The sequence below is a fragment of the Eumetopias jubatus genome, unplaced genomic scaffold, assembly GCF_037043125.1.
Source record: "Eumetopias jubatus isolate StellerSeaLion01/CBP00866 unplaced genomic scaffold, mEumJub1_p1.0 scaffold_16, whole genome shotgun sequence".
In the NCBI taxonomy this organism is placed as follows: Eukaryota; Metazoa; Chordata; class Mammalia; order Carnivora; family Otariidae; genus Eumetopias; species Eumetopias jubatus.
In genome coordinates, this window is record NW_028274822.1 from 20,823,561 (window position 1) to 20,832,058 (window position 8,498).

Genomic DNA, 8,498 nt, shown 5'->3' on the forward strand with positions numbered 1-8,498 from the left:
GCTTTTAGCGGGCACCCGCTGTGTACCAGGCTGATAGTAAAGCTCCTGGGTAAAACGATGCACCTGATGCAGTCTCCCAAAGAAATGTTAACACAGGCTGCAAGATGTTACAGGATAGTATTATTATATTATCATAAGCATAGTTGCATTTACTATTTAAGGATAATAAAAATAAAAATCTCGCAGCAGGCGTTCGTGGATTGTCCCCTAGCCTACTCCACTCCTCTGTCCTTGGATTCTGCCTCCCCCTAAAAGGCCTTCCCTGACCGTCCTAACTAACATATCCCTCCCCTCACTGTGATTTTTTTTTTTAAACCATGGCACTTGTTTGTCTCCTTCATAGTAAATCTTTGTAATTCCATGTGTTTACTTGTTATTTATTTCTGCCACTTAAACATACATTCTATGAGGTCAGGGATTTTGTTCTTGTTGTCATAGTCTCAGCAGTACCTAGTACAGTGCCTGGAGCATACTGGGTGCTCAGTACATATCTGTCCCATAAAAGAATGAATGGAAAAACAATCATGTCATAAAGAGCCAGCCCAACTGAAGAGAAACAAACGTGATGGCTCAGAAGTAATGAGACTGAAAATGAACCCATGGAGATTTTACACTCAAATTCTTGGTTAGTCTTAGCCTGCATTTGTTGCTTATTCAGAGGTATAAGAAAGCCCATGACTGGCCATATATTTGTTATTTTGTTCAATTCTTATAAAAACAACCTTTTCAAGTATGTATTGTTAACCTCATTTCACAGATAAGTAAACTGAGGCTCAAAGAGGACACCAGCTCAGGTGGAAAGTGACAGAGCCTATTTTTTTGTCATTGTTTTTATCACTTCATCCCTGCAGACTAATGATGGAGGAGAGAAAACAGCAGAGAGATTATGGCACAACAGTTTCGCAGAGTAAGGAGATGAGAGGTGACAAGACACAGTAAAAACTCACCTCCCCACAGATCTGAGCACTGAGGCAGTGTCCTCATCCCGTGTATGAAGAAACCCTGGCTTGCTCACTCAGGACAAGTGATCTGCCAAAGCACTTGCATCCCGGGTTTCTCAGAAGGTCAACAGTGATTTCTGAGAATACCCTGAATACCCTCTCTCTGGTGTATATCATTTCCCCGTAAGGAAGCCTTTTAAAAGGCACAAAGACCACACAGGAAAAGACAATGTCACTGCATTCACAGAAATAGGATTTGGCCTTCAGTACAGTCTGAGCTGGGTGCTTTACAATCAGGTTTTCATGCATGGGTATTAAACCCTTATTTGGAAACTAGAGCAATGGCCCAGAAGTCTGTAGGAAATCAATTTGTTGCAGAATTTCTCGTAGAGCCACAGCTATCTCTTTCAGTAAACACAAACTTCAGACTAACAGTTTGCAAAACCTTCTCTGGTGGTGTGTGAGCTCCATCTGCTGCCCAGAGGCAGGGTGGTCCCAGCCTCAGACTTCTGGTTTCAGGCTTGACATCCTAACCACAAAAATGCCATCAAAATTGTTGAATCACTATATTGTACACCTGAAACTAGTAACACTGTATGTTAACTATACTGGAATTAAAATAAAAACTTAATTAAAAAAATACAGAGCCACCTGCTCATATTCCATGAATTTCCTTGTCAATAATGCATAAGCCAATAATATTCACTATAACTGCTAAAAACCTCAGTTGTAAATTTGATGTCCATATATGAATTTTATTTTATAGTTGTGGCCTTGTTCTTATCAAGGCATAGTTCATATATTTATATTATGTCATCTCCAATTTCTTTCATTTAACTAGTATTTGTTGAGTACCTACCGTATGTGATACCCCATTCCTGGTACTACAAAGAAAACAAAAATGAAGATGGAGGAAGAAAAAAAAAAACCAAAACTCTGCCCCCAAGGAGTTCCCACTCTGGCAATGAAAATAAAACATCTGGACAACTTAGGGAAGAAAGGTCAACATTGCAAGTATTTTAAGAGGGACTGCAGGAAGCTAGAAGAGTATCTAGAAAGAGGCGCACTCTGACAGCTGAAAGGACCATGGAGGTTTTATTGAATGTGGGCACTAGATCGCTTGTGGCAACGATGGCCCTGATTGAAGGTAGGGAGGTAGCACTCCTCTCCTTGAGACTGTTGGGCTCAGCAAGAGGAGGATTATGTAGGTAAAATGGGCCCGCTGCACTGAAACCTGAGGGTCAGGGTAAGTAGAAGTGACCCAATAACATAGAGAGAAGGGTAAGGAAGAAGAATGCAACTCAGGCACAATAAGAATTTCCCCCTTTTATGATAGGACAACCCGCAGTGCTAATGACGGCCCCCTTCCCTCCCAATCCAAGCCAAAAATGATACAAATATCTATGGGCTCCAGCTCTAGGTTCCTCAGCCTGCAGATCCATCCCCACAAGTGGGCTGGGAGACAGTGAACTTGAGATTTGAATTTAAGAGTGCCTCCCTGAGGAAGAACAGAGGCCCCCTACCTCTGCACTGACTGTGAACTTAATCAGAGGTGCCTTCTCTCCATTGCTTTCGGTTATGGACCACAGTTCAGTAGTGGTCTTTTAACGGGTACAAGTAAGCTGGGACACAGAAAGGCTTTCAGGGGACACAGGGGCATGGATCCTAGTTCCCAAATGTCCTTGTCTTTTCCTAAAAGTAAAAACCTTAACAGGCCCCTGATGTGGGACAGGGCCTCCTGCCACCTCCTCTTTGACAGTCCTCCTTTCCCTCCTCACAAAGGAAAGACAGCCTTCCCCAGTCCTACCCCAAAGCACCGTCCTAGGTTTGAAACACTTCCAGGTCACTAAAACCATAGTCTGAGAACATATCTCCGCTGAAACAGAATCCTGTGAGGACAAAGCAAAGCAAGTAAGGTAGGAAATAGTGGAGGTAAAGCCTTATTCGTCCAGTGTCACACTGAAGGCAGTCTCGAGTCTTTGTCTTCTATCTCTTGCTCTTCTTCTCTCTACTTTAGGATGGGAATTCAGAAGTGGGATGGCTGTCATAGGAATGTATTTGAATGGAATTGAAAACTTTAAGAAAGAAAGTCTTTGTCAGAAAGAAAGTCTGATTTGGCTATTTGGATTGGCAATAAGGAATGGTTTTTTTCAATTAATTACATGGTAGGCATATTTTATGAATAGATAACTTAAATCTGCAGTTTCTAAAATATATTTGAAGCACATATATATTATGCAATAATCTGATAACTGCATCATTTACAACTATTTAAGCTTATGATAAAAAGTTTTTAAATCAAAAGTTTTTAAATATCAACTATAAATGTGAGAGAGGAGACAAAGATTTCCAAATTGGAGATAATACAAGCAAAAACAAAACAAAAAAACAAAAAACAAACCAAGACAGAGAGAAGTACTGTGCTAATAAACCAAAGTAAAAATTACCTAAGTCAAGTACTGGTTGTCATTTTTCACAGTCCTTGAACCTGGACCAGCCACTGTGTGACTTTTGTGCATTACAGGGCCCTCGGTCCTTAACCAAATGTGAACCCAGCTCTTACACAGAGGTCCTTCTCAGGGCTCTGGAGGAGTAGGGCAATTCAAAATCTCCTTCCTGTCGCTTAACCCCAATTTGAGATTTGTTGTTCATTTATAAACATTTTCTATGGTGTATATTGTTTCTTTCTTTATCTTTCATTTGTTAGTTTCATGTCCTTTGCTTAGAGACCAGAAAGCCATACCACACCCTTGCAGCTTTCCTCCCCACTTCTTTTCCTTTGATGCAGCACCGTGCACCCAAGCTGCACTCCATAGAACGTGAGAGCTGCTAATCCATGCTCCTCCTAAAGAGGTTCATGCCATAAATTTGGGGAATGCTGAATACCCTTCCCCCTAGAGATTCACAATCTATATTTGTATTGTCTCCCTGTCTAGACTGCTGGGACCATGTCTGTGGTATTCACCTCGTCCACTGGTAGTTGCTCAATGAATATGACTTGAATAGACCAGGACATGAGAGGCCCTGAATGAAAGAGTCTATTAAGAACACCCATTCGGGGGGCGCCTGGGTGGCTCAGGCGTTAAGCATCTGCCTTTGGTTCAGGTCATGATCCCAGGGTCCTGGGATCGAGGCCCGCACTGGGCTCCCTGCTCGGCGGGAAGCCTGCTTCTCCCTCTCCCACTCCGCCTGCTTGTGTTCCTTCTCTTGCTATGTCTCTCTCTGTCAAATAAATAAATAAAATCTTAAAAAAAAAAAAAAAAAGAAAAGAAAAGAAGAAGAACACCCATTCTGGGATGCCTGGGCGACTCAGTTGGTTGAGCCCCTGACTCTTGGTTTCTGCTCAGGTCATGATCTCAGGGTCCTGAGATGGAGACCTGTATTAGCCTTCCCACTTAGCAGGGAGTTTGAGATTCTCTTTCTCTCTCATTCTCTGCCTTTGCCCCTCCCCCCACTCATGTGCTCACTTGCTCTCACACACACAATCTAAAATAAATAAATAACTCTTAAAAAGAAAAAAGAACACCATTCAGTATTATTTAATCCAGTTTCCCAGATTATTTAATCCCAGAAACGTGTGTGTGTCACTAAAATAGAATGCACAGACAATCCCAGAGACAGTTGTAAACTGTCTTACTCTGCTAGGGCTCCTATGGCCTATTTAAGAACAATTCCTTCACCTGGCAACCCATGTTGCCTTGGGAACACCCTAGCTCATGGGTATACAAAGGAACACAGGAAAACTCAATACCATATTTTGCTGGCTCCTATACTTACCTGCCATATAGAACTCTAAACCCCTTAAAGCCCCCTTGCATATTTCCTGAGAATTCCCAAGGACTGTCTCAAATGTACTAACAAGCAAGCCCAGTCAGGTGTCATGAGGAGCCGCAGCCACCATCTCCTCTCATTTCATAAGGCACCACCACACCCAGTGGGAACTGCCTCCTCTAGAAAGCACTTGTCATTTCTTCCAGGGACCTCTGCATCCTCCAGCCACCGCTACTGTCATTGGGTGTCATGGTTATGCCTGGAACCAACGATTCTGCTGCTGGGTACTATCCCATTTGCCACACACTATAGCCTATGCTGCTAATAAACACCTTATCCACTGGTCTGATGTTCTAGAGGCCTTGAAAAGCCAGAGATGCTCTACATTCTCTGGAATCCTCAGTGTTGTTGCATTCCATCATGAAGTGGGGAGATCCTCTCTCTCATTGGTAGCTATGTTCTGTTAGCTACCTGCCAAAGGGGTATCTCAGGCCCTATTAGAAATAGGCTGCAGATGTAGCCACCTTCAGAAGACTTTCCCAGAGACACATCTGAACCCCAACAATGAAGATGAACCAGCCACAAGCCAATGGACAGCAATGCACTTCCTTCTGTCCTCCCTGCTGAGCTCTTCTCTTTCTCATCTCCCACTTGGACTGCAGTCGGGCTTCCACTGGCACCCCTCCAGCGGAGCTGTGCCTGAGAGGACACTGAATGCTGACATCAGTGCATTTTGTCACCCAAAGCTCCCTGGACTACTCCATGGCACTTGCCTCTCCTGATAATTCCCTCCTCTTTGAGCTGCCTCCATGTGGTAGCTTTCCACCTTCAGTTTAGCTTCATATGCATGTCCTCCCTACCTCCCCCCAAACACCCTTTTTGTAATGGCAAGAGTGATTTTCTTGTCCTTGAAACATTAAGGACCTAAGTAGCACAGTCATAAACTTAAATCTCTCCAAGTTCCAGATCTATTCAACTGCCAAACACAGAACTCCATTTAGAGTTCCACAGGTACTTACAACTTAGCATGTCCAAATCTGAGCCCATACTCCCCCACCCACCCACGCCATACCTTGGCTGCTTTTCCTGTATTTCCTATTTCTGTTCATTTACTCAGAACTCCTTCAATATGCTTTTCTACAAAACTATTTCAATCTTCCCAACAAACTCATGGGAGCATTACTATTAACTTCCAGATTTTCAGGGAGAGAAAATGAAATTTAGAAAGGTGACATACATTTTTTTTAAAGTCCCACCACTGATAAGACACAAAGCCAGGGTTTGGCCCTGGTTCTATCTAATTCCAAAACCCATACAATACAAATGGACTAAAAGAGCCCTGAAGCTAGGGAACCTCCTCTTAATCTTCACACACCCCTTACCTAGTACAATGTCTGACACAGGGAAGGTCAGCAGTAAGTGTGTGATCCTTTCATTACTAAATATGTGTTTATCGTCACATATAAATAAGCAAGGCACTGTGCTGAAAATCAAGGGAGAAAGAATAAAAGACCAAACATGGACTCTGCCCTCAAAAGAGGTACTGTCTTTTTTTTTTTTTTTCACCATTCAAAATTTATTTGGTATTTTAGTTGGTATGACACTTAGTTGGCTGCATTGTCTTTTTACGTTATATGGCCATGTACACTATATTCTGACATACATGGTACACAAAGTAAGATCCTTTAGGACAGTTATGCACAATACACGCAATATTGAATTTATACATTGGATCCCAGAACGTGACTGACTGGAAAAGATGGACTAGGCATGTCGGGTGTTGGGGGAAGGAACCCGAAGTGACAGAACACACAGTAAACACACATCTGATGTGCAGAGCAACCGCAGCTCTGGCAGTGGAGCCTCTGAGACAGTGGGGCTAACTTACGTTAACCAATTTAGGGCTACAAAGACAGGTATCATCCAGTACCAGGATACAGCTGCAGGGTTTGGTGAACCATTCCTATTTGGAACTTTAGGAAACTGACGTTTTTTCTTAGGCCATTTTAATATTACTTGAGTAACATCAGATAATAAGGACAATATACACAACCTCCAACTAAAATCCTGCTATAGTCTAGACAGTGAAGTGGTACATTAGAAAACTTTAAAACTCCAGCTCCTTTTGGATCCCCCAAAGTGTATTTGCACTCTTCTTCAAACGGGCCTCCTCCTCAGAAGTCAGAGTCACCTTCACAACATCTGAAATTCCATTCTGTCCCAAGATGCAAGGGACACTAAGGAAGACATCATCTTTAATTCCATAGAGACCCTTAATCATGGTGGAAATTGGAAGCACCCGCCTAGGATTCTTCATTATACTTTCGGCCAGATCTGCCACAGACAGTCCAATGGCCCAGGAGGTGTAGCCTTTCAATTTGATCACCTCATAAGCACTGTCAACCACTTGTTTGTGAACCTCTTTCCACTGTTCCTTATCTGCATCAGTGCCTAAGTCAGGGTGCAGATTCTTCAGAGAGACACCAGCAACATTCACTCCACTCCATACAGGCACCCTGGAGTCTCCATGCTCCCCAAGGACCCACCCGTGACAGCTTAATGGGTGAACTCCCAGTCTTTCCCCCATTAGGTAACGGAACCGGGCTGAATCCAGATTGCAACCACTTCCAATAACACGGTTTTTGGGAAAGCCACTTATCTTCCAAGCCACATAGGTCAAGATATCCAGTGGATTGGAAACGACAAGCAACTTGCAGTTTGGGCTATATTTTACGATATTAGGAATGACGAACTTAAAGATGTTCATGTTACGCTGGACCAAATTAAGACAGCTTTCTCCCTCTTGCTGACGTGCCCCAGCTGTGATAATAACCAGCTTGGAGTTTGCAGTCACATTATAATCTTTGCCAGAGACAATTTTTGGTGTTCTAAGGAAAAGGCTGCCGTGCTGGAGATCCATCATCTCTCCCTTCAGTTTGTCTTCCATGACATCAACAAGAGCAAGTTCATCTGCCAAGTCCTTCATTAAGATACTGATGGCACAAGCCATGCCAATAGCACCAACCCCAACAACTGTGATCTTATTCTGGGGGGTATGTTCTTCCTTAAGAAGATTCTGAATCAGCTGATCTTTGAGAATTGCCATTTTGGACTTAGAACCAAAAGGAATCAGGAGTGCACGTCGGGCGGGCGGGCATCAGTGGCGCGCAAGGTTGAATCCGGACTCGGCGGCAGCAGCTCTGACATCAAGAGGTACTGTCTTATTTAAAGACAACAATACAAACAAGACTCAGGAAAGGAGTCACTCACTCATTTAGTGAGTGTTGCAGTATGATTTGTATAGCTGAAAAACCCAACTTTAAATATTTTTTTTCAAATAATTGGAGTTCAGGAAGGTGGCCAGTTACAAAATTAATACATCAAGATCAACAGTTTTCCTAAATATCAAAAATAATCAAAGAAAAAATATAATGAAAAAATAACCTATATTTAATATAAAATTAAAAATATAAAAAACACCAACTTAAAGCGAAATGTGAGAAAGCTACATGAGGAAAACAATAAAATTCTTCTGAAATATATATGACTTAAATGATTCAAAATATTGTGTTTCTACATAAGGCAGTTCAGTATCTTCTGAATGTCAATACTTTTCAAGTTATATGTTTAATACCACTCCAATCAGAAGCCCAACATATTTTATTCGGAATATGGAAAAATAATACCAAGTTCATCTGGAAGAATAAAAATACAACAATAGCTAAAAATTGTAGGAAAAAAGAGTAACCAAGTGAGACCTATCCTTCGAGATATTTAAACACACTG

At 42.2% G+C, this 8,498-nt stretch overlaps 1 pseudogene; it reads right to left on the minus strand.

Moving 5' to 3' along the window:
* Positions 1-6,743: 6,743 nt before the first annotated feature.
* Positions 6,744-7,836, minus strand: LOC114208775 (L-lactate dehydrogenase A chain pseudogene; annotated as a pseudogene).
* Positions 7,837-8,498: the final 662 nt, after the last annotated feature.